The sequence below is a fragment of the Anas acuta genome, chromosome W, assembly GCF_963932015.1.
Source record: "Anas acuta chromosome W, bAnaAcu1.1, whole genome shotgun sequence".
Lineage (NCBI taxonomy): Eukaryota > Metazoa > Chordata > Aves > Anseriformes > Anatidae > Anas > Anas acuta.
This window is the reverse complement of record NC_089016.1, coordinates 12313348-12340639: the sequence shown is the minus strand read 5'-3', so window position 1 is coordinate 12340639 and position 27292 is coordinate 12313348. Positions and strand designations below refer to the sequence as shown.

The following is a 27292-nucleotide window of genomic DNA, read 5'->3' as shown; positions in this document are numbered from 1 at the left end:
TCTGCCTGAATAGCAGATAATAGTCCAGGTGGAAGGCACCTTCAGAGACCATCTAGTCCAAAGTGCAAGACCTGAATGCAGCTCTGCAATGTGTTTCCTTGAACCCTCAAGGTCCCTGTGCCCATTCCTCATGCTGTGGGGCATCTCAGAGGAGGACAGAGCAAGGCGATGCACCCACCACAGGGCTGATGTGCCTCCCAGCCTCTGGCAGTGGCTGCAAGAGCCAGAGGGACCCTGCAAGTGCTGCAGTGCACTGTGTATGTGTAAGGCAGGGACTGGTGTCTCTGAACAGCCCAGTGTGGATGAGCAGTGCACAAGGCCAGCTCAGATATGGGCACCTCACAGAGCCTTGACCATTTCTCTGTGCAGAACTCCAGTAATTACCCCCAGTGTTCCCATGAGATTTTTGTCTCCCTCCTTGCACAGGTTCATTGCAAATGCCTCTCTCTGACATGTTATGCTACTTTGCCTTCTGGACTGGTGGCGAAAACAAACTGGTGGCTGTTGGTGACAGGCAACATGGCTTCACACAGGGCAGATTGTGCCTGACAAACCTGGTGGCCTTCTACGATGGGCTTACAGCATTGGTGGAGAGGGGAAGAGCACCTCACATCGTGAACTTTGACTTGTGCAAATCATTTGACACTGTCCCACACGATAGCCTTGTCTCTCAATTGAAGAGACATGGGTGTGATGGATGGATCACCTGGTGGGTGAGGAATTGTCTGGATGGTCACCCTCAAGGAGCTGGAGTCTACAGCTCAATGTCCAAGTGGAGGTCAGTAAAGAGTGGTGTTCCTCAGGGGTCAGTATAGGGACCAGCACTGTTTAACACTTTGTCAGTGACATGGACAGCATGACTGAGTGCAGTCTCAGTGAGTATGCTGATGACACCAAGCTGGGTGGTGCAGTCAATACACTGAAGGGAAGGGATGATATGCAGATGGACCTGGACAGGCTTGAGAGATTTTCCTGTGGGAACCTCATGAGGTTCACAAAGGCCAAGTGCAAGGTCCTGCAGCTGGACTGGGGCAATCCCAAGCACAAATACCAGCTGGGTGGAGAATGGATAGAGAGCAGCTTTGAGGAGAAGGACCTGGAGTGTTGGTGGATGAGAAGCTCAACCTGTGCCAGTAATGTGAGTTTGCAGCCCAGAAAGCCAACTGTATTCTGGGCTGCATCAAAGAAGTTTGGCCCAAAGGTTGAGAGAGGTCATTCTCTCACTCAACTCTGCTCTTCGGAGACCCCTCCTGGATTACTGCATTCAGCTCTGGGGCCCCAAACTCAGCAAGGACATGGAAGTATTAGAAGTAGTCTAGAAGAGGCCAAAAACAGGATAGAGAGGCTGGGGCACCTTTTCAATGAAGACTGGCTGAGAAAGGTGGTTCTCTTCAGCCTGGAGAGACCCTATTGCAGCCTTCCAGTACCTAAAGGGGGCCTTTAGGTAATGTTTTAAAACTAAAAGAGGGTGCTTTAAAATTAGGAATAAGGAAGACATTCTTTCCTTTGGGGGTGGTGGTCAATGGAACAGGTTGCCCAGAGAAGCTGTGTCAACCCATCCCTTGCCCCTTCAAGGCCAGAAGCCTCCCATGCCAAACCACGATGGACACCCCCCCTGCAAAGTTGCTGTTTAACCTCATCTTTTCTGCATGGGGCCTCCTCTGCACCGCAGAACCCAATCTCAGCTCCTACTTTGCCACAAGTGCTCTGCATGGGCGCTACAGGGCCTAACTCTACCATGTCCTGCCCTGGCTCTGCCATCCCACTGGGCAGGGGAGAGGGTGACAACAGCAAAGGGATGTGTTTGGGTGTGGAACGTGGGGCCTGGCAGAGACAAGGAGTTGAGGGAGAGGACAGGGCGAGGCAGCAAAGGCAGCATGAGCAGTGGTGTTGGTGCGGGGCCACGTTTATACCAGGATCCTCAGTGGGCAGCAGCTGGCAGGAGGCAAAGGTGATACTGTAAAAGCCAGTCAAAATAACTCTCTAAGACTCAATTTGGAGTTTTAGAAAACAGGCGTTCTTTTACTGAGGTGATGGACACACAGGGGATCACTCCAGTGCTTACAGAACTGTTTGAGCTATAGGGGTTATATACAAGCAAATCAAACATGTTAATCACATTTCCCCAAAACATATTCATACTACTTCCTGTAACTCATGAAAATCAGTAAGTGTCGCTGACACATGCACATTTGTTTCCCCTGTCTTTCAGGGGTCTCTGGTGATCATCGGTAGTCTTCCTCACTATATTCATCAGTTGAATCCAGTTCTTGTCCATGCTCAAGTCATCGAAATCTTTCTTCTCTTATTCTTTCATCTTAGGCATGCATACAAAGCTTAGGTGGTTACACATCCAAGGATATATGCATAGCATGAGTTCCTCACCTAATCTTCTGACACATGCTCTAGGCCTGGGTCACCTTGCCCTCATTCTGAGATACAAGTCTGTAGGCTCTTATAAATAAAGCTGACTAATTAGTGACTAAGGTAACATCAGGGATGAAAGTTTCTAAACTTCCTTCTCTAACAGAACCTAGAAAAGGTTTCACCTATCTGCTAATGAAGTTTATCACATTTGATGCCATTGTTCTGTCAAGGAAGAGACCATTTTGCCTTTGATCTTGGTATCGAGGGAAGGCCAGGAAGTGCCTCCTAAGGCTGCTCCTGCCAGCAGAGACAAGGCCAGGGATGAGGGGAGGAGAGGGGAATGGAAGGGCGGTGGTGAGGTCCCTGCCGCTGTGTGGCCTGGTTGCCCTGCAGGAGATGTGCTGGCCAGCAGGCCTTGTGAGGTCACCCAGTGCCTCACAAAGCACCCCAAGGCAGCAGGGATGGCACTGGAGAGGCGGCTGGCAGAGCCCAGCCAGGGGCTGCCTGTGGGTCCCCTCTGCTGCAGCCACCTGATGGAGCGTGGCAGGAGGAGGGCAGGCAGGGCTCGGGGCTACCATGCTCACAGTTCCCAGTTTCTTTACATGGTTCCTAACCTGAGACTTGTCCATCGACAGTGTTCCTTGCAGACGACCTTGTGAAACACTGGGATTTGGTGAATAAATCTCATTCTGTTTTCCAAGGAGAAGAGAGCCTCTCTTTCCCATCTTGTGATGCTCTGCTCTGCATCAGGGTCAGAACAGCTCCATACATCACAGCAGGCTTAGACCAGACTGCAGGAAGAGCAACCAGGAGGAGAGAGCTTGGGCACAACCAGGGATGCCATATGAGCCAGCAGTGTATACACGGATATGGTCACATCCACATTGGGATGCTCTAGGAGGAGTGTGTCCACCCGGGCAAGGGACTTCTCCTCTTCCATGACTCCACACTGGTGTGGCCCTAACTGGAAGAGGGCTTCCCAGTGTGAGGCTCCTTTTCTGAAGGACTAGGGAGGGATGGAGAGGGTTCAGAGGAGGTGTGCCAAGACAGGGCTAGGGGTCATATGTGTGGAGGCTGAGAGCCCTGCGCTTCATAGGCCTGGTGAAGCACAGGCTCAGAGCACCCTTGTAGGAGCTCCTGACAGATGGAAATCTGCTTTCAGAGATGATGGCACATTTTGGGTAGGGGTAAAGAGCGTGAGAAAGGAAATCCACCAAGAAGTGGCTGTTTTGGAGGTCCAGAGTGGTGATGAGGAGAAAGAAATGCCACTCCAAGGGCAGTGCTGTGGTGACTCAGAGGGTGTCTGCTTCAGCCCATGGCTTGTGTTTCAAGTCAGAGGCAGTGAGCACAAGGAGTCCCTAGTATGGGTAGGGAGATGCTGTGGTAGGGAAGCAGGTTGGATGTCCCCAAGCTGCAGGGAAAATGGTTCAGGCATGCGACAGGATAGGACAACCTGTGGGGAGATGTCCAAGGGCACTGGCAGGGCTGGAAGGCCCTGACACAGCAGAAGTCTTTGTCCCCGTGGCTCTGGCTGTTGTCTCTGCCGCTGGGGCCTATGAGATGACACATGGTGCTCCTGGCACTGGAACCATGTGGCCTCCTTGCAGCCCTGTGCACTGGAGTTGTACTGTTGTCCTTTAGTTGCCATCACACACCCCAGATCCCACTGCCCCTTGAAGAGCAGCGTGAGGGACAGAAGCACTCTTCCCAGAGCTGGGTGTCAGGCCTTGGTGCTTGCTTTGATAAAACACATCAAGGTTTCCTTGCCATCAGGGCCACCTTTACTTTGCCTTTGCCTGCCTATCATCACTGCCTCCCGTTTCCTTTCCTAGCAAGTCCATGGGGGAGCTGTGGTGGTAATGGCCCCCAGTGGGACCAATTAACACTCCCAGAACCTTCAGCATTTCTCCTGGCCTTAACCTCTTGAACAGCCTGTGCTATCTCCTCTCAGCATCAGAGGTGCATGGACTCAGTGCCAAATACACCCTGGGGCTCGGCACAATGCAGAGAGCCCTCCTGTGCCCTCTTTCTGTCCAGCAGTTCCTTCAAGGCTTCAGGGCTTTTACGTCTAATTGGGGAGATTTCAGAAAGCTAGTGAATGGGGCACATTTCAATGAGCAGTTGATAATAAGGGAGTTTTCCCTTCAAGCTGGATTCTTTATTGATTTGTTTCAATTCCCTGCCCTCTTCCTTTGCTATTGATCCAGAGGGTCTCCTAAGGAGGCCTGGTCAGCTTGGAAAGGCAGTCCCTTGAGGCCAGGCACTCTGTGAGCAACCTTGCTCCTCACCTTCCCAGCCCCACCATTTCTCTCAGGAGCCACCTGGGACTTGCAGCATTTCTCCTCCCATCAGACTTCTCCAGTCAGGACTGCAGCTGCATGTTACAGCTCCTTTGCACCAACTCCCAGCCCTTTTCCCCACAGAACTGCCTGCACGCAGGCACAGAAGGACTGCTCCCCATTGAAAACCAACCAAAGTTAAGTGTGGTGCAGTTCAGTAAACAGTAAAACACTCTCCTCAGCTGTGTGCCCAGTGCAAGCTGCAGCTAATGAGGTTCACCTTCCCCAAGGGATGGCCATATAAGGACTGTTCTAGACAGAGTGTTTGAAGTGATGAACACATGCTCTTTTATTTATATATTTATTTATTTATATTTTCTTTCCTATGTTGGAATAATTTGTTTACCTTTCCAGGCAGACCTTGATAGGTTCAGGGGCCCCTCTGTACTGAAGGTGTTTGTCTGGGGCTGGCAGCTGTCAAGAGGACCTGTGGGAGACCGGAGGCCCTCAGGAGCTGCAGGTGGAGGCTGGGCAGTGTGTCTCAAAGGATTGATACCGGCCATTAATAAATATGAAAACAAAGGAAAACAAAGTCGCAAAAATCATAAAAGTGGAAATGTGCATCCATAAATTATCAATGCTTTAGAAGTTTGCCTTTATTTCTGTTTAGTTTTGTTTTCTTTTTCTTTTTTTTTTTTAAACGACATTTCAAAGCATTTCTAGTATTGTTAGGCCAACACCATCAAGTAAGATCATTCTGCATCTTGTACAAAGCCCTGTGCCCCCCAGAAGAATCTTATCATATCCATGGCAATTCACAGTCTTTGCAAAAAAGTACATAACACTGAGATGTGGACCTTGCTGCACAGATGGAAGAAAGCAGGACCACGAACATGCACGCAATATTCACTTTTCCAGGTGACAGATCCAGGAGATGTGGAAGTGTGGCAAAAGTAGAAAACATGCTCAGCTTTATGGCCAGGACAGAGTATGCATTTCCCTCCAGGTAGGAAAGACAATGAAAAATGAGACTGTCTCCGAGAGGAGCAGCGTGCAGAGGGAGAGAACTAACACCCCAGAAAAGCCCAGATCTCTTCCCACACCTCAGAGCACATCCAGGCAATGGACTTTCAGGTGCTTACAGCTGGAAGACAGGAGCTGGAGGTGTAATGCAGAGATGGCTGAGGCAGTGCCTCCCAGGCTACAGTAACAGCCAAGGGAGAAGAGGAGATGTTCACCTGCCTGGCGTTAGATGGTCCCCTACAGCACAGGAGGATTTAGGCTCCACAGCATCTCCTCTGGCACCACCAGAAACTGGACCTGAGGTCAAAGGACCATAAGGCATGTTGGCAGGGTCCTCAGGAAGCCTGCAGCCCAAGCTGTCACAAGCACGGTCAGAACAGGCTGTTCAGGGCTTGATCCTGTTGCATTCTGCAAAACCAGCAAAGACGGAGACTGCACAGCCTCTGGGTGACGCCTGGCTGAGCTCATGGTGAGAAGGCTTTTTGCCTTCTTTTTAGCCTGAAGCTCTCCTCTTTCACCTTCACAGCTGTTGTCTTTTGTCCTCCCACCCTGAACCCAGCTGAAGATCCTGGCTCCGCATCCTCCACAACCCCCTCAGAGATACAGCCAGAGGAGGTCCCCCTCGCCCTGCCCTTCCCCAGGCTGGACAAGCCCAGCAACCTCAGCCTCTCCTCACAGACAGAGTTCTCCAGAGCATCTTGGGGACCCTGTGCTAAACCTGCTACAGCTTGCTGACATCCCTCCTGTCCTGAGGACCCAAAATCTGGGTGCTGTCTTCTGGATCATCCCTTCCCTGCATTCCCTGGCCATTCCCGGCTCACACAGCCCAGTACACTGCTGGCTGTCCTTGCTGGTTACAATTCCTTTGTTATTATCCTCCCTTCCTTTTCTGTCCTCTTCAACTGTTTTTACCTTAACTGACAATTTCTTTCCATTTTCTGATTCTCTCCCGTATCCCTGAGCACAGAGGAGAGGGAGATTTTTGGCAAAGACTGAGGAAAAAGAAGGCACTGAGTCCCTCAGCCCCATCTGTGCCCGCTGCTATGAAATGACCTCTTTGGCACTGAGGAGACACGGGGGGATGCCTCCCATGACTGGCGTGTTGGAATGGAAGGACGCGGGCCCTTTAGGAAGGACAGGCTGGGGACACAAGGTGGGGGCATTGCCCTCCCTGTCAAGGAGCAGCAAGTAGCATCCATCCCTGCAGCTCTGCCTGGGGATGGATGTGTTCATTTCTCAAATGAGTTCATTTTTCATACTTCAGAGAAAGGAAAGGCTTACATTTCAGACAATCTTTTATTACAAATCATTCTATCGCATCTATGGTCATAATTGCAAGTCGGCTGCCTCCAAAGCAGCAGGGAAGGACACGATCCTCTTTGTAGGATAGTTGCTGCCACAAACAAAGCCACTGATGCATTTCATTAGAGAAGCTGTTGCATCAGTGCACGGCCCTCTAAAAAGCATGTTTGCAAGCTAGGCTACAGATCTTGTAGGTACAGCTGTATCAGATGGAGAAGGAAGCATCCTGTGGTGATTCCCTTCACCCATTAGCCAAATGGGTACCATGCCCAAAACTCTGCTGGCAGAACAGATTGCTCAAGCACCCAAAGCAAAGTTAGATTAGTTAGCTCAATCCTGCCTTTCAATTCAGGGGTGGACAAAGAGCAAAGTGACGGCTTGTAGCAATTACCAATCTCTCACACAGGCGTTTCTATTACCAAAGATGCAGAGATGATAATGTCTGGCACAGCAGCAGTGACAAGCTAGTGGCAGCACCTTTTTCCACTGCCACAGTTGTTCATTATCTCTGTGAGACTCCAAGTATGTCGCTTTAGAGAGCAGGCATACCAAATGGAAATACTACTGCCCCCTGGAAACACTGCTGCTTATCATCTTATCATCAAAGTCTGCCTCTGCCTCCCTCATACCAGCTAGCACAAAACTTGAGTATTCCCCTCAACTTCGATCTATACAACATGGAGATAAAACACACAAAAAACACACCTAGAACACTTTCAGCTATGGTAAATGGAAATGGAAGATCTGAGAAAGGTTGAGGTCCCATGTGAAACTGTACCTAACTGCTGCCATATGGATGGCTGTACACTGATTGAGAAGTTCATCAACTTCTAGGCCAAAGGAGCAAACAGCAACAACAAAAATCCAACTACTTCTTGAGGTTTACCTAGCTGACTCTGTGAAAAACCTCTATGGCTTTTCCGGATATACTGACAGACATGTACAACAATGAAACCTGGAATCTGCTTCCTTAGGAAGACAGCTTTAAAAAGTAGTAACACCTCTACAAATTAGGTCACAGCTTAAGAATGTGACAAAAATTGTGTTGACAAGACCCCTTACCAAAGGGGATTCTTATCTGGTCATATTCTCCCCACACAGGACTCTCGCAGCACATAAACAGCAGCCCTTATCTGCTTTAGGCCAACATGCAGGACTCCTAGCAATTTTCCTCAATTCTAATTTCCTCATTCTAATTGCTAATTTCCCTCATCCTGCACTCTTCTCAAGATGGTCCTTACTCATGCCCTCTCCAACTCATGCAAAGGAACCTTTTACCTCACGTACATAGGGCCACTCTTTCCCATTTCCCCTGCTGGAGCCTAAGATAACCACTTTCCTCCCGAGAGGGACTGGCAAACCCTTATGACACTGCAATAGCATAGATGAGAAATTCTAAGACTGCATTTGGATGCAATTTCAGAAAAGTAGTCGCTTATCCATGGCTAGCTGGTTTATGTCAGCCTACAGAAATCTACATGAGGTGTGGAACCTAAACAGTCACAGTGCATTATAGGTTGATGTCGTGGTTTAACCCGACCGGCAGCTAAACACCACGCAGCCGTTCGCTCACCCTCCCCCCTCCCTCTCTGGGACGGGGGAGAGAAATGGAAAGTGAAGCCCATGAGTTGAGATAAAGACAGTTTAATAAGACAGGAAAATAACAATAACAATAACAATAACAATGACAATAATACAATGATGATAATAGTACTACTACTAATAATATGTACAAACAAGTGATGAACAATGCAATTGCTCACCACCCGCTGCTCTGCAACAATTAAAACATCGGGGTGTTATCAGCACTCTTCTCATCCTAAGCCAAAACACAGCATTCCACCAGCTACTATGAAGAAAATTAACTCTGTTAATTGAAACCAGGACAGTTAAATACTTCACAATCTGTATGTCCTTCCAATTAATTGTTTTATTTGGCATTGGTTAACTGACTTAATTTGCAAGTGTACAGGTCACAAGAGGTCCTACATGAGTATTAAAAAAAGGCTGAAATTAGACATACTTTGAGCTCATAGTGATCCACAGTAACTACATTGTCTGGCTCCGTAGAAACTTGCACAGTGTTCTCAACACTCATCTGTTGCTGTTCTACCTGAGGATGTCCAGCAGGAGTCATGTGAAGTGTCCAGAAACTGGAATGACACAAATTTCTTCAGCCAGGTTTCCTGTTTATCTAGAATACAGTCTCAATGAAGTACCCTCCACCTGTAAAACACTCTCTTTCTACATAAACAGAGTCAGAATTGTTGTCGTCTTCACTGAGAAATACTTGGCTTCTCCCTTCTTTCCACCTAAAGTCACTGCTCCATAAAAATTAGAAACTAAGACAAAAACCAAACAAACCAAAAAAAACCACAATCAATCAAAAAGCACTAGAGAAAAGGGTAACAGCTTAAAAAAAATAGTCATGTTGCCAACTCAGGTTAGGAAACACATCTTACACTGCTACACTAGGGCATAAGTCTCCTGTTCCATGTGTTACTTTGGATCCTCACATCTTGAAGTGTAGCTTTTTAACTGCACATTTCTGCTGCTCGTTATTGGAAAGTGCCTTGTATGATAAAAGAACATCAGTGATTGCTGCTTTTCAGTTAGGTACTGTTCGAAAAAACAGACTTTAAAATCAAAAAAACAGCACCTCCAGAAACACGTGGGCTTGGCTTGCATAATTAGAGGAGCAACATCACTATGGAATAAGCCATGGGATGATTTTTGGGAGCTGTAACAGAAAAAAACAGAGTGAAAGTGAAGGCTAAAGCTAATCGTCTTCGTCGAGAAGAAGGTGCTAACCAACCTGTTGGACTTTTCACTCACCATTTGAAGTTTGCCCTTCAGGATGGAGTTTCCCACCTTAGTGCTGAATGCCTAGGAAGCTCGGCACTCTCTGTTTCAGCACCAGGCTGAGTCCCATCCAAGTCTCCCCCGCTTCTCTCCCCGTCTCTCCCAGAAAATGTGATTTCCTTGCTCCTTGCCTGCTGTTCCAGCCTGTCCTCCCCTTTTTTCCTCCCCTCCCTCTCCTTAGGGGCCGGGACGCCTTCTGTAAGCAACTCGATATCCCAAATCCAATGAAGTTCCAGCCGTTTAGCAAAACGCCCAAAACCACAACACCCCCCCCTTGAAGGGGGGCAGAGCACAAGGCTGAGGAGCGCCCAAGCCGCTCCACGCGGCCCGTGAGGGTGGGGAGCGGGGCGGCAGTGGGAGAGCTTTGGTTTGTTTTCTTTCATGGTGCTTTTCCCCTGGTTGCAGAACTTTCCCATGCTTTGAGGCACAGAGCCATTCCTGGTTCATTTGGAGGACCGCCAGGCTTTGCTGAAGCACTCAAATTGTGGAGACATGTAGAAGTGCCCTAGATGACAGAGGTGATGATCTTGCTCCTAGCTGCACGTTCAAGTCCAAATGTCTCTTCCCTAACTTTTTGATGCACAAAGACTTGGTGGTAGCAGCTTTTGCAGTTTCCCCAATATCAGCAAGCCATTTATATCCAGTTATTCCAGGAGTAGAAGAATCTTGTCTATTTTCTGACTTTAGAGTGAAATTTAGTTTGACATCCTCTTAATGAAACTTCATTTTGTAAGCAGAATGAGCCCCCCCTCGAGGTTATCACAACTTCCCTCCTGTAGTAAAAATGATAGTACTCATCCTTGTAGGAGCAGCAATATGACGAAGCTCAACAACAATAAGAAGTGTTCTATGCTTTGGTGTAATGAACCTTACTCTTTTCTGGAGAGAGCTCCTCATAAACATATTTAGCAAGGTAGGGAGATGGGAGAAAAACTCTAACTAGATTTTAATTCTGCGATGAATAATGTCAAGCTTGACTGTTCCGCTGACCACTTGAATTTGAAGTGTGTTTTGCTGTTGTTGGTTTTTGTTTGTTGTGTTTTGTTTATACATGAAACACCGAGTTTATGTGAAAAGTTCTGCTGGAATATCTTTTTGCAAAGGATATTAAGCTTAAGTTATCCACAAGAAAATGGTTAGCTGATTTTTTTTTTCCCTGAAAATCCCAGACTTTTTTTCCCAGAATACCACAATTTTCTTTGCATACTATGGAGCACTGGCTTATAAACGTGGTGAAATTTCCCATTCTCAATGGGTCTAATCCAAGAATTCTTTTCTTCCATCTCTCCTCTGTCCTCTTCTTAATGTAGGCAGTTGACAAAGCCAAAATCAGACCGAAAAAGAGAATCTACTGCAGGTAAGAGGCTGTAACTCCCTAGGATACCTATTCATGCTGGTTATTGAAAAGGATGGCACTTGGTCACTCCATCTATTTTGTTTGGCCCCCAAACCTTCTAACCTTGTCAGATCATTCGCTCATCAGTGACTTTTCTGTGAAGAGAGGTAGGTGCAAATAGGAGGATATTTTATGAATTCCTTGAAGGCTTGGGGAGAGAGCAGTGTGAATTCCATCTTGTTCGTAGGCACAAAGGAATGTGTTGTTTCCCAAATGTCTTATGGAAAACAATGGGCAGAGTTTTTTCTAAAAAGCAAGAGTTGGAGCTACCTGGTATTTGGGTATTTCTCTTGAAACAGTTCTTACCTCCTTGAGCTGTTAGATCATAATGCAGGAAATGAAAGTGCTGCATGCAAAAACAGGGTAATAAAATGTATACACCTTAGGAAGAGACTTAAAATGGAATAGTTTTTTTTTGAACACTGTCAGTTAGAGTTCTACATGAACAGAGTGAAAACAGCTTAGAGAAAGGTGTTGATTGTTTTCACTTTTCCAGACAAGAAGTAACTGGAGTAAACTTCCCTCCTGTGTGGCACAAACATCGCACATTAGTTTTTGTCAGACTAGCTTTCAGTCTATGAAAAAGTTTCTCTACAGATCATGCTTTTAAGTAGTTAGTTTCAATGTGCAGAACGATAAAAATGTGGAATGCAGTGGTCATGACAAGGACTTCTGATTTGGTATTTAAAGAAAAATCAATTCGTTTCAGTGTGTCTCTTGTTTGTTTGTTTACATTTTACCAGAGCAACGGTGAAATCAAGAGAATCCCATCTTTACCGTCTCAAAATATTGTCTATGTTTCTGCATTTCAGTCACCAGAACGCTGAGGACCAGAGCAGATGAGAAAGCTGCAAGATGAGTTCATGGAGAAAATGGGGATTTGGAGGTCCGCCGAAGCTGCGGACTTCGATGAAGTCGTTACCCTACTACAAATCCATCCCTTCTGCTTGACAAATATATAAGAAAGTGTCCTGGTTTCAGTTAGGACAGCACTCTTCTCATCCTAAGCCAAAACATAGCATTCTACCAGCTACTAGGAAGAAAATTAACTCTGTCCTAACTGAAACCAGGACACAAAGTAAGTCTCCTTTTCCTGCAGGCCTACTCAAATGATCTTTCTGCGCAAGCCTTTGGGCTATGGCACGATATTGGCCTTGACTCGCTCGCTCTTTTGACAACAGAGAGGTATTGTCACTCCTGGCATTGAGAGTTCAGTGTGTTTGGGGGTAGGCTGAGACCTCCTTACATGCCCCCCTTTGTGTTATGCATTGCTACTGGTAACTACTGTCCACCAGTGACCGTTACTGGTCAGGTATCAGAGGCTTTGGGAGTGTTTGGTCTGAGCATTCCACTGCTTAGCAGTTTTCATGGCTGGTGAGCGTAGGTGGTGCTCTCTTCACCGCTCTACTAATGGTCAGCTCTTTCCTTGGCCTACACCGGTATGTCCTGCTCTCCTTGGTAATAATTGATTCCTTGAAGTCGTGGTCCTTTGTAGCTTACTGCCAGACTGTTTAACCTGACTTTTGGGGGATTGGGCATTCGTGGCTGGTTAAGTCTGCCTGGACTGAGATGGTGTGAGAGAGGATGAACTTGGCAGGAGCTTCATGTCTAAAGAACTTGGGCCCAATTGGTTTAATTTGCTGCTGAGGTTGTAGTTTTGGGATTGCTGTTTGATGAGAGATCTTCATCCTGAGCATGCTTTTTATATGGGCCTGGTGGGTTTCTGGGTTGTCTTCTGAACCAAAATGATTACTTTACCTGTGACTTTCATCAGATTTAACTTTCCCCATGGAGCAATTTTCTTAGTATCAGAAGTGCCTTCATTTTGAATGCACTTTTACTTCCATAGTTATAAAAGGGAATGTAAGGCTTGGTTAAGAAACTGAGGACAGTTTGATACAGTCAAAGTGAAGTAGTTCTAATGATTCTGCATTTGTGTCTGCTGTTTATTTCTGTTTCTGAAGCTGAAATTGTTATCTGCTTCAGAATTGCCTTGCCTTGCCTTGCCTTGCCTTGCCTGCCCTGCCCTTCCCTGCCCTTCCCTGCCCTGCCCTTATCTTCCCTGCCCTGTGCCTTCCTGTGCCCTGTGCCTTCCTGTGTTCCCTTATCTTCCTGTGCCCTGTGCCTTCCTGTGTTCCAGAGGCATTTGGGCAATGCCCTCAAGAATATGCTTTAACTTTTGTTTCGCCCTGAAGAGGTCAGACATTTGGACTCGATCTTTGAAGGTCCCTTCCAACCAAACTATCTTATTCTAGGAAAACTCACTTCCAGCTCTTTCAAGATAGTAGCAGCATCATTTCTAACTAAAAGCTTGGCCAGATGATTGTAACTGAAGATTGAGTACGAAGACTCAAACAGCTCATCTGGAGCAAAAATGTACGACATGTCTTCTGGAAGTGGCTCCTGTTTAATGTCATTTATCTCGTTGTCACTCGAGTTTCCATCTGCAGCCATTTCTGCGAGAGGCTCCTTTTGGTCCTGCCAGTGAGCAAGTGAGGCTCAATGGACTGTCTCGGGGTTCTGGTGGGGGAAGCTCAAACGTCACCATGACGACCCAGTGTCACCATGATGATATCACAGTGTGGCTCTGGCTGGAGCAGCCAGAGCAGGCATGTTGCTGGTCCTGCAACGTAGCTATGGGTGTTTTGACTCAAGAGCCAAGAAGCAAATAAAGTTATTTAAAGGGAATCACCCCTCACCTGGCTGTTGCTTCCCCTTCCCTGTGTGGTCCCCTGAATAACCCCCTTCTGGCCTCCTTGATGTCCCTCCTGGTTCTACCAGCTAGGGAGGGCAATCAATCTCCCAGGCAGGCAAGGTTAACACAAGCAAACAGCAATCTCTTACCAGTTTGTCACTGTTACTTGCAAATGCTTCGTGACTTCAATAGCGCTGCTTCAGCAAGGTGATGCTCTGCAATGTCAGTGGTCTTCCAGAGGCTGCTCTGTAGGTCCAACTAGAACAAGACACTACGTATGTTTTGATAATGCCATAAACGGAAGACGTGCAACCCCTCCTTTCTTGATTCAGTTCCGATGCTTTGATTGGATATGTTAGCAATTTAGAAAGCAAGCCAACACACTCAGTGTGTTCTCTTAGCCTTTTAAATCACACCCCTCTCTGCAGAATTCTCTTCATGTATCCTCACAATGCCAAAAAAAAGTCTATGAAAAATGGTTTTCTGCTTGCAAGATAAAAGCGGTAAGCTATTTCTGTAAAGATTTAGTAGAAAGTACAGGTCTTTTCTGAGCCACAGTGTCAGCAAAGAGTTCAATGTCATACTAATTTCAGAGGCTGATGTATTCCATCAGTTTACCCTGATAAACCAACCACAACTTTTGTCTTCTATGAAGAAGTTAGTCAAGCCACTGAAGTTTTTAGATGTGTGCACAGGTATGTTCTTATCCACTTACTACAGGCCTGAGCAATAAGCTTCTACAAAAGAAGCCTTCAGTGACATCTGTTGCAGGAAGCCCGGCCGAAAGCACGACAGACACACAGTAGAGTCAGATCATGCTCCATTTTATTGCCCGAATAGCCTAACTTTTATAGAGAACTTAACAGGGGTGGACAGTGTTTCACACAAGATTATTGGTCAAGAGCACTCAGACAAACAACTGCAAGAAAACAACCCCACCTGCAAGAAAACAACCCCCTTGTTATTAGCAGTCACATAGGCCTTGTCCTTGAAGCCAGCTACTGGTAACAATATTTTTCTGAGTTCCTCAATTGGGCGATGTGGGAACACTGTCATGGGAACTTCTCATAGTTGCCCTGGTAGCTTGGTTTGCTCAGCTACAGCAAGCCATGGGATTTTTGCTGTTTCAAGAAATCCCTCAACAGACATCCTTTCTGCGTATCACTGAAATACGCAACACAGATGCCACTTCAAAATCTCCAAGGTTCATTGCGAACAGCACACCACGTCTGGAAGAATTTCTAGGGCCTCCTTGCCAACTTTTTCGTATCTTTCACTCACCTGTGCAGCAAACAACAAATATTTCACCTGGCTGTGCATTCGTATTGCTTCTACCTCCTTGGAAAAGGGCCATAAAAGATAAACAAATGGAAAAGCTTACAAGGGAAGCAAACAATCATAAGCAACAAAAACATACAGTGCTCTTCCCCATACACCTCTGACTAAAAATTCATATGGAAGGAAGCAGACTATTCACAGTTCTATGACCAATGGCAGTGTGACCTAAATCTCCAGAACGGCAGTAACAATAGAGCTTGCCTCTGAGACTGATAATCCCAGCCTCAGAAGGTCTTAGACTAATTCCTGAAGGACTTGATCAAGAACAAGGACAAAGCTAGTTCCATCTCCAACTTCTTGCTCTTGCACGTGGGAAGCCTTCACAAGCATTTTTGCAGTAGGGTGCTGGACCTTTAAAAGAAGTCATACATCTTGGACACTAACATCTCACCTGGATTGCAGCTCCTGTTTTTTCCTGTGAGTCCAGTATAAGCTCCCTAATTTCAAGATATATCTAAAGATACACTGAATGCATGAAGTAGGAAAAGAAAGCAATACGGATTAACTTAACTGGGTAAGTTCTCTAAAAGCCAAAAGTACAACCATCTATGAAAAAAAAAAATCACAAAGAACCAAACGTCTCACCTGCAATATACATTGGACATCCTTTTTATTGGTTCTGTGCTGTTTTGACAGTGTGCAGAGGTTTCACTGTCATTTCTGCAACATGAGAGAAGCCTGAATTTAGACCTTTAAGCTGAATTCACATATGTGTATCTTACGAACAAGATCTCTACATTACAGTTTAATTCTAGTGTTTTATCTACCTTGGGAATGCACTGTTTTCCTGCCTCTCGCACCACTTTTATTTATTTATTTATTATTTCCTGTGAGGAATGTTTTAACAATTCCAATTCGTGTCCATAAATTCGTGTCCATAAAGAATAAGTCTGTTTGAATCCTGTCTGCCTCTGGGCCCTGCACTGGCAATTTAATTCTTGAACCACAGATGCAGTGTGTCCCAGTCTCCCCCTCATTCCAGTCAATTTATCACGCCTTCAGAAAACACTCCTTAAATTTATGAACCTGTTTGCTTTTGTTATTCCTGCCTTCTATTTCTAACAGTTACAGTTCTGTCTTGTTTGTCGGCTGAATATGAGCCAGCAGTGTGCTCAGGTGGCCAAGAAGGCCAACGGCATCCTGGCTTGTATCAGAAACACTGTGACCAGCAGGGCTAGGGAGGTGATCGTCCCCCTGTACTCGGCTCTGGTGAGGCCGCACCTTGAGTACTGTGTTCAGTTTTGGGCCCCTCGCTACAAGAAGGACATCGAGGTGCTTGAGCGGGTCCAGAGAAGGGCGACGAAGCTGGTGAGGGGCCTGGAGAGCAAGTCCTATGAGGAGCGGCTGAAGGAGCTGGGCTTGTTCAGCCTAGAGAAGAGGAGGCTCAGGGGTGACCTTATTGCTCTGTATAAGTACATTAAAGGAGGCTGTAGCGAGGTGGGGGTTGGCCTGTTCTCCCATGTGCCTGGTGACAGGACGAGGGGGAATGGGCTAAAGTTACGCCAGGGGAGTTTTAGGTTAGATGTTAGGAAGAATTTCTTTACTGAAAGGGTTGTTAGGCACTGGAACGGGCTGCCCAGGGAGGTGGTGGAGTCACCATCCCTGGAAGTCTTCAAAAGACGTTTAGATGTAGAACTTAGGGATATGGTTTAGTGGGTACTGTTAGTGTTAGGTTAGAGGTTGGACTCGATGATCTTGAGGTCTCTTCCAACCTAGAGATTCTGTGATTCTGTGATTCTGTCTTCTTCGAGATTGATTTAACAGTGCTATAGATGTTATATAGATGACTGTGAATAGCTGGGAAAGAATGTTTTAATTGCTCGTGAGTTGTCAACCTGTTTGGGAGTTTCAGAGCAACTGATAATAATTGGTGACTGCTGGTGACTGTTATGAGATACTATGTGGATCCTTGGTATCTGGCCACGGGGGCCAAGAGATTAAGAGGAAGAAAAAAGAAGCTGAAGGACGGTTGGGAGACAAGACCTGCGGAGAGTGTACAGAGAGTGTTCCATAAACTTGGAATAGTGCCAAGTGAGTACAAAGGGTGAGAGGAAGACTACGAGCCTTCAGCATGAAAGACCCCTAGAGACCCCCAGAGGAGACTGATGCGCATGCTCCAGTAGGAGGAACTGGACCCCGGAAGCTAATTATAATAATCTATTTTTTTAGAAGTAGTAATGAATATGTATTAGTCTAGGTGCATAAAAATCAGCTGCTTGATGTAACTGGTGTGCGTCCTGGTGGAGCGGAGACTCCCGGTGCACCCAGCGCTGTTTGCTTACCTCTATTCCTTTATATTCTTTTAATAAATCCTATTTTTCATTTAATCCTAATTTGAATCCTGAGCCATTTATAACAATTTGGGGGCTCGTCCGGGATGGCTATAGTTCCTGAATTCTGATTTAATCTAGGAGAGGCGCCCCACCATTTGGTGGCTCCTGTTTGAGTCAGATCGGGACTAATGCCATCCTGAACCTGAATAAAGGTAAGCAAAGAATTTAATTTTTTTTTGAGCTCCCTTGTTGCCAGCTGTTTCTTGCCCGTAATTCTGCGCGCAAAGATCCGGACGAAGACGACAGGGTCGTTTGGATACCGTCTGGTTGGATTCCGGTGTCCGGGATCAAACCGGACGAAGACGACAGTCGTTTGGATACCGTCTGGTTCGATCCCAGACGAAGACAGCAGAGACGCTGGTGGATACCGTCCGATTGGATTCTGGACGAAGACGACTTATTCATAAGATACCGTCCGGTTGGGTAAAGGTACGGTTGCCAGTTTTTGTGTGAGAGTGTAACTGAGACTTCTAAAGTCAGCGTGGAGGTCTTTTTGTTTTCTCACTGGTTCTAATCTCCTGTCGGGGGGGCTGGGCTGGTGAGAAGAGGGATACGTGGGTGGGTGATAGGTCCTAAACCCCCTGCAAGACACTCTCACTGGGCAACCAAGGGCTGTGGGAATTGCCACTAGTAAAATTCCCGGATGGGTCAAATAAAATCAAAGACCAAGGACCAGAAAGGGAGCGAAATACCAGATATACCACCAGAAAGTCCATTAGGAATAATGATTGGAAATTGGAACAATAGGGGCCCCAGAAAAGGGAAAAATAAATTAAAAATAGTTCAGTACTGTATGATAGAATGGCCAAAAAAACCTTTAAGACCACATGTTTTCTGGCCTGTTTTTGGATCTTTTGATGATTGGATTTGTCAGGCTTTGAATATATACGTTAATTCAAAAGAACCTTTCTGTCAGGAAGAAAGTGAGTACGCAGAATTGTGGATTAGGACTTCACGTCCAGCCTCAATATTTGCACTAAAAACAAAGGAGGATTCTGGAGGAGAGGAAAAGCAGGAAAAAGAAAAGAATGATGAATGGGAGCCGTTGGATAATTTACCACCTCTGGGTCCTAATAACACACTCCAGGCTCCCCCTCTGGTACCGGTAATCCCTCCGGCAGTGCAGCCAAGGCCCCTGAGGCCCCTGCCTCCACTACAAACAGCACCAGAATTAGACCTGCCTCCGGCTGCATGCACAAGAAGTAAGACTGCCGTATCTGAAGAAACCTCTCTATATCCATTAAGAGAAGTACCTCTCAGAGGCAATCAGGGAGGTATTGGGTTCGTGGCAGTCCCTTTAAACACCACAGAGGTGAGAACTTTTAGAAAAGAGATGGGGACCCTGTTAAATGATCCCCTCGGAGTAGCCGAAAAACTGGATCAATTCCTGGGTCCTAACACTTATACCTGGGAAGAAATACAATCCATTTTAGGAATCTTATTTACTGCTGAGGAAAGGGGAATGATCAGGCAAGCTGGAATGAGAATTTGGGAAAGACAAAATCAAGCAGGACCCCCAGGAGATCAAAAATGGCCAAATGTGGATCCCCACTGGGTTCACCAGCAACCCCAGGGGAGACAAAATATGAGAGATTTGAGAACAATAATTATACAAGGAATAAGAGAAGCGGTTCCACGAGGAAAAAACATTAATAAAGCATTCAATGAACACCAAGGAAAAGAGGAATCTCCAACAGAATGGTTGGAGAGATTAAAGAAAAGCCTGCAAATGTATTCGGGGATCGATCCGAATACAGCAATTGGAACCGCACTCCTTAGAACACAATTCGTAGCCAAATCCTGGGGGGACATAAGAAGGAAATTAGAAAAGCTAGAAAACTGGCAAGAGAGAGGATTAGAAGAGTTACTTAGAGAAGCGCAAAAAGTATATGTCAGGAGAGATGAGGAGAAACAAAAAGCAAAAGCCAAGATCTTTGTAGCAGCAATAAAAGAGAGTCAGAAAAAGCCCTTGTTAGGAGAGAGGGAGAAGAGAAGAAGTATCGAAGAAGCCCCTAGAGGTCAGCCGTCTCAAGGGAATTCAGCGATCCCCGCTTGTTACTATTGTCAAAAGAAGGGACATTTGCAGAAGAATTGCCGTAAGTGGGAACAAGATGAGAAAATGTTTAAAGAAGAATAGGGGTGTCAGGGGCTATATCTTCTGGGGACTTCAACATCAACAGAGCCCTTGATAAAATTATTAATTGGTCCCCAAAAAGAAGAAGTACTATTTTTAGTAGACACAGGAGCTGAAAGATCCACTATTCAAAAACTCCCAGAGGGAATAAAAGAAGGGAAGAATTACACGTCTGTAATAGGGGCAAAAGGAGAGCCCTTTAAGGTTCCTGTTTTAAAAGATGTGGAAATAGAAATTGATCAAAAGATTTGTCTTAATGATTTACTTCTGCTCCCTGAAGCGGAGTACAATTTACTGGGAAGGGATCTGATTTTAAAATTAAACTTAAGCATTCAAAGTCAAGGGGATAAATTGCAAATTAAATTATACACTTTAACACAAGAAGATGAAGAGGTTATTAACCCTTCAGTGTGGTATAAGGAAGGAGAAATTGGAAAAATGAAAATGGACCCCATAAATGTGCAAATAATGGATCCACATCGTCCTATTCGAATTAAACAATACCCTATACCAATGGAGGGTCGAAGGGGATTAAAACCCATAGTTGATAGACTTTTGGAAGAAGGAACTTTAGAACCATGTATGTCACCTCACAATACACCCATCCTCCCTGTGAAGAAATCGGATGGGTCATACAGAATGGTACAGGATCTGAGAGCTGTAAATCAGCGAACAATCACTAAATTCCCTGTGGTAGCAAATCCTTACACTCTGTTGAGTCACGTCTCTCCCAAATATACTTGGTATAGCGTAATAGATCTAAAAGATGCCTTTTGGACTTGTCCTCTAGATGAAAATTCCAGGGATTATTTTGCTTTTGAGTGGGAAGACCCGGAAACGGGACGAAAAAAACAATTAAGGTGGACCGTGCTACCACAAGGTTTCACTGAGTCACCAAATCTATTTGGTCAAACTTTGGAAAAAGTTTTACAAGATTTTACATTACCTGGGGAGGTAAAGTTGTTGCAATATGTGGATGATTTATTAATAGCTGGAGAGACTGAAGAAGGAACCCGAAAAGCTACTATTGATTTGTTAAATTTCCTGGGGGAAAAGGGATTAAAGGTGTCTCGATCAAAGTTACAATTTGTGGAACAGGAGGTAAAATACTTAGGACACTGGTTAAGCAGGGGAGAAAAGAAATTGGATCCTGACAGGGTATCAGGGATCCTCTCCTTAAGACCCCCACGAACTAAAAAGGAAATTCGGCAAACATTGGGATTATTAGGATATTGGAGACCGTGGCTTGAAAGCTACAGTGAAAAGGTTAAATTTTTATATGAGAAATTAATTGATGATCGATTTAAGTGGTCCACAGAAGATGACCAAAAATTTGAAGAAATAAAAAAAGCATTAATACAAGCACCTGTACTAAGTCTCCCAGATCTAGAGAAACCCTTTTATCTCTTTGTGAACACATCAAACCAGACAGCATATGGAGTCCTTACTCAAGATTGGGCAGGAATTAAAAAACCCGTGGGGTATTGTTCTAAATTACTTGATCCAGTAAGTAGGGGGTGGCCTGCTTGTCTTCAAGCTTTGGTCGCTACAGCATTATTAATAGAAGAAGTGAGAAAGATTACTTTCAGTGCTCCCTTAAAAGTGTACACTCCACACAATGTCAGAAGCGTCTTACAACAGAGAGTGGAGAAATGGTTAACAGACAGTCGGATCCTAAAGTATGAAGCTATACTAATTGACTCCCCTGATTTAGAACTGAAGGTAACTTATGCTCAGAGCCCAGCACAATTTTTATTTGGAAAACCATCAGAGGAACTACAACATAATTGTTTGGAGGTAATCAAGACCCAGACTAAAGTAAGACCTGATTTGAGAGATACTGAATTAGAGAAGGGGGAGATACTATTCATAGATGGTTCCTCCAGAGTAGTGGAGGGAAAAAGAAAATCAGGGTATGCCATAATTAATAAACACCTGGAATCTGTGGAATCAGGCCCCCTGAGTCCATCATGGTCAGCTCAGGCTTGCGAGCTGTATGCCCTACACAGGGCCCTGGAACTATTGAAGGGAAAAAGTGGAACTATATATACAGATTCTAAATATGCATATGGAGTGGTTCACACCTTTGGAAAGATTTGGGAGGAAAGAGGTTTAATTAATACTCAAGGGAAGAATCTTATACATCAAGAATTAATAAGGAAAATTTTAAAAGCATTAAGGGAACCTAAAGAAATAGCAGTAGTACATGTAAGAGGGCACCAAAAAGGATTGGAATACCACACTAGGGGAAATAATCTAGCAGATAAAGAAGCTCAGGAAGCAGCTTTAAGAATTCAGGCTGCTAAAATTAATATAGTACAGGAAGAAGAAAGACAAGAAGAAGAAAAAGAAGAAGAAGAAAAGAGGTTCGCTCCTGAAGAACAAACAAAACTGGAGAAAATAGGTGCTAAATTAGAGCGAGGAAAATGGACATTGCCAGATGGGTGAGAGATGTTACCGAAGGCTTATGCAAGACAAATATTGGAACATTTGCATACACAAACACACTGGGGTACAAGAGCATTAAGTAATCATTTACTTAAACAATTTGGTTGTATAGGGGTTTTTGAAATAGCAAAGCAAGTCACACAAGGTTGTTTAACTTGTCAGAAAATAAATAAGAAAATATTCCGACAGGCGGCAGTGGGAGGAAGAAAAACAGCATATCGGCCTTTTGAGAGAGTACAAGTTGATTTTACCGAATTGCCTAAAGTAGGGAGGATCAAGTATTTATTGGTAATTGTGGATCATTTAACACAATGGGTAGAAGCTTATCCTGTGGCCCGAGCTACGGCACAAGTGGTGACAAAAATTTTATTGGAACACCTGATACCTAGATATGGGATAATCCAGTACATTGATTCTGACCAAGGCACACACTTTACTTCTAAAATAATAAAATTATTATGTCAATCATTAGGTATTCAGTGGGAATATCATACTCCGTGGCACCCACAAAGCTCAGGGAAAGTAGAGAGAATGAATCAAACAATAAAACAGCAATTGGCTAAATTAATGGTTGAGACACAAATGCCTTGGACTCAATGTTTACCATTGGCACTTTTAAACATAAGAACTAAATCACACAGTGAGACTGGATTATCACCATATGAAATGTTATATGGTATGCCTTATTCACAGGGAATGCCTCTGGGAGACAATGTAGTTGAGGATTGTAGTATTCAGAAATATATAATTACTACTGGGAAAAGGTTGCAAGAACTAAGAGAAATTGGAATACTGGTTCAAACACCACCTTTAGGATTTGCCATCCATAAAATACAACCAGGGGATGAGGTCTTAATAAAAACTTGGAAAGAAGAATCTTTACAGCCCCGGTGGGAGGGACCGTACCTTGTTTTACTTACCACTGAAACAGCTGTGAGAACAGCAGAAAGGGGTTGGACCCATGCATCCAGAGTAAAAGGACCAATAAATACCAAAACTTGGAGGGTTGAATCCGCTCCTGGGGAACTGAAGTTAAAACTAAAAAGAACTAATGTTCCAGAAATAGGGCACGCTCTACATGAAATACCAGAAGAAGGGGACAAGCAAGCCTGCAATGAAGAAAGGTGAGAAGGCAAGACCGGGACAGGACTCTCCACTGCGGTGTGTATAGTCTACCGAGGGAGGCAACCCCTACGGGTATTGACTGCCGAGTGTGAGGGCCTCTACCGGACTTCTCCCGCACTGAAATCAAGCTGTCCCAGAGAAAGAAACAAATGAGCAAACGGAAAATGTATGTATATAGTAAGAAATTTGTTTTTTTTTTTAACCTATTGTAATTAGTTTTCCAGGAGCTGAACCACCCTCGAAGTCTGAACAGTGACACGAGTTTAAATAGATTCTGGAGGTGGATCCAACCCCAAGGCATTTCTCACACCTTTACGATACTCTCTGGATGACGCAGAAGGATGTTATACTTCCTGGTACTATTCTTACAAGGGGAATTGAGCCATGGAAATATTTTTTTCATTTTGGGGGAGGAAGTGGCTAAGGCTTTTAATCTTAGCAATTGCTGGGTTTGTGGGGGACCAGGAGGAGCTGAAAGTTGGCCTTGGGTAGCTGGCCCAGTCGAACCTAAGTGGTGGGTTAGTAATTTGAGTGAAGTTCATAATGGAACACAGTTCTGGAAAGAGGAGGAGGACCCGTGGCAATATATTGTTTAAACCGAACAGGAACAGTAAAAGTAGGAGAAAGCATTTGTAAATGGACTCTGTCCCCTGGATATGAATGTGTTGGGAATTGGCATAATTGTTCGATCTAAGCTTGCTTTAAGCAACCAGGGGTAGGCCTTAGAAATCTCAGGGCCTGCTGTAGCTGAGCAAACCAAGCTGCCAGAGTAACTGTGAGAAGCTCCCACGGCAATGACTCCCACATCACCCAATTAAGGAACTCAGAAAATATTGTTATCAGCAGCTGGCCTCAAGGACTAGGCCTACGTGACCGTTAAGCACAAAGGGGGTTGTTTTCCTAACTTCTAATCAAAAGGTGGTGTTATTTTCTTAACAGTTTGTCTGGGTGCTTTTGACCAATAATCTTGTGTGAAACACTGTCCACCCCTGTAAAATTCACTATAAAAGTTGGGCTATTCGGGCAATAAAATGGTGAAGCATGATCTGACTCTGCTGGTGTCTGTCGTGCTTTCGTCCGTGCTTCGCAACATGAATGTACTGATCCTGAATGTGGACCTATAAACTGTACAGCAAGTAAAGGGAAATGGAATACCACACATGTCCAGCTGAAAAATGGGACTTGGCTGAGATGCTCATCTAAGGAATTTTTTGGGCCTGGGTGTAAAGCCATGGCAAGAGCACAATCAAAAGGACAATTCGACGTTCAAATCTTGAGTTGTCAGCGTGATAACACCACTAGTGAACAGCATGTGGTAAAAGTCTACCGCTGGAGGTGGCAAAATGAGAACGGGACACAAGTTTTTTTTAAACATTTCTGGTCAGCTCGTAATATGACAAATCGTGAAGGAGAAATTAGTTGTAATTGTGAGTGGGAATCTAGTGTGGGGGCTTGGAAGTGTATATATACAAGTATTAATGAGGCAAACATTGTAACGGGACCACTTGGTAATGAGAACACCTTGTATTTTCATGCCCCAAGGAATAAAAAGGATTGGGATGGTCCTTTTCCAAATGGGGTGTGGGCTTTAAGAGGACATTATTGGATATGTGGCAAACGGGCCTGCAAAAGGCTACCAAAAGATTGGTCAGGAGTATGCTACGTGGGATACATAAGACCTTTATTCTTTTTATTATCTCAAATACAAGGGAATCTCTTGGGAATAAAATTATATGATGATATTGATAGGGAGAAACGATATATTGATACCTCTTTAGCTGGAGGTAGTGCTCAAAAATGGAGAGAAAATGAATGGCCTCCTGAAAGAATCATACAGTATTATGGACCAGCTACATGGAATCCGAATGAAGTAATATCTGGAGCTCGAGAACCTATTTATAATTTGAATCGCATAATTAGGTTACAAGCAGTTCTCGAAATAATAACTAATCAAACAGCAACAGCTCTGGATCTCTTAGCTGACCAATCTACCCAGATGAGGAATGCTATTTTCCAACATAGAATGGTCTTAGACTATTTACTAGCAGAAGAAGGGTGTGTGTGTGGTAAACTAAATTATTCTAATTGTTGCTTACGAATTGACGATAATGGGAAAGTAGTTAAAAAGATAACCAAGGAAGTTAGAAAATTAGCCCACGTTCCAACACAAACCTGCAAGGATATGGAATGGGATTTATTTTCATGGCTGCCTGGTGGACCACGGGTTAGAAGAGTGTTATTTTTTTTGTTATGTGGTGTAATGACGTTATTATTTGTACCTTGTATGATACCTTGTTTTACATTATTAATACGCCGGGTGATAAATAGTACATTGGTAATAACTTCATTAAAAAAAGAAGGTAATATGTCAATTATGATGCTTAAGGATTGGACCCTCCAAGAACAAACTGATGAAATCCAATTATTAATAACAGAAGAGACACGAATTGGGGATATTAAAAAGAAGATAAGGGATTGTGAGGAATGTTTTAACAATTCCAATTCGTGTCCATAAATTCGTGTCCATAAAGAATAAGTCTGTTTGAATCCTGTCTGCCTCTGGGCCCTGCACTGGCAATTTAATTCTTGAACCACAGATGCAGTGTGTCCCAGTCTCCCCCTCATTCCAGTCAATTTATCACGCCTTCAGAAAATACTCCTTAAATTTATGAACCTGTTTGCTTTTGTTATTCCTGCCTTCTAGTTCTAACAGTTACAGTTCTGTCTTCTTCGAGATTGATTTAACAGTGCTATAGATGTTATATAGATGACTGTGAATAGCTGGGAAAGAATGTTTTAATTGCTCGTGAGTCGTCAACCTGTTTGGGAGTTTCAGAACAACTGATAATAACTGGTGACTGGTGTAGTGGGTTTACGTGGCAAGGTTTTGGTAGCAGGGGGCCATAGGGGTGGTTTCTGTGAGAAAGATCTAGAAGCCGCCCCATGTTTGGGAAGGGCCCTGTTGTTTTCCAGATCTGAGCCAATAAGCGATGTTGTTTTGCGCCTCTGTGAGAGCATATTTAAGACAGGGAAAAAACGCTGCGCCACACAGCAGCCGGGAGAGTCAAGGGAGTGAGAAACAGCCTTGCAGGTGCCAAGGTCAGTGTAGAAGGAGGGGGAGAGGTGCTCCAGGCGCCAGAGCAGAAGTCCCCTGCGGCCTGTGGTGAGGACCATGGTGAAGCAGGATGTCCCCCTGCAGCCCATGGAGTACCACGGTGGAGCAGGGTTCCACGCTGCAGCCCGTGGAGGAGACCACGGTGGAGCAGGTGGCCCTGCACCGACGGAGGCTGCCGCCTGTGGAAGACCCCTGCCGGAGCAGATTCCGGGCCGGACCTGTAGCCCGTGGAGAGGAGACCACGCAGGAGCAGGTGATCTGGCAGGAGCTGCTGCCTGTAGGGGAGCCAGGTTGGAGCAGTTTTCTCCTGAGGGATGGACCCCGTGGTACGGACCCATATCTGGAGCAGTTCTGGAAGAGCTGCTGCCTGTGGGAAGCCCACGCCGGATCAGTTCGTCAAGGACTGCATCCCGTGGGTGGGACCCCACAGCACAGGGGACGAGAGTGACCGAGAAGGAGCGGCAGAGAAGAAGTGCTGTAGACTGACCATAACCCCCATTCCCCTGTTCCCCTGCGCCGCTCGGGGGGAGGAGGTGGAAGAGGGTGGATGGGGGGGGAGGTGCTTTTGGTTTCTTTCCTTTGTTTCTCACTTCTCTAGCTTGTTAGTAATGAGCAATAAATCTTACTATCTGTCTTCTTATGCTGAGTCTGGTTTGCCCGTTACACTAATTATTGCGTGATTTTCTCATCCTTATCTCAATCCTTGAGCCCTTTTCACATATTTTCTCCCCATTCCTCTTTGAGGAGGGGGAGTGAGAGAGCGGCTGTGGTGGAGCTCGGCTGCCCACTCGAGTGGAACCACGACACTTGGTGACTGTTATGAGATACTATGTGGATCCTTGGTATCTGGCCACGGGGGCCAAGAGATTAAGAGG

The 27292-nt window shown here is 45.2% G+C and overlaps 1 long non-coding RNA gene across 1 annotated transcript in view; it reads left to right on the top strand.

Annotated features, from left to right (window-relative positions):
* LOC137846977 (uncharacterized) overlaps positions 1 to 27057 on the top strand; it is a 209431-nt gene extending 182374 nt beyond the window's left edge. Inside the window, exon 2 of the long non-coding RNA XR_011090692.1 lies at positions 27016 to 27057. This is a non-coding gene — a long non-coding RNA (uncharacterized lncRNA). The remainder of the gene's footprint in view (positions 1 to 27015) is intronic.
* The last annotated feature ends 235 nt before the right edge of the window (positions 27058 to 27292 follow it).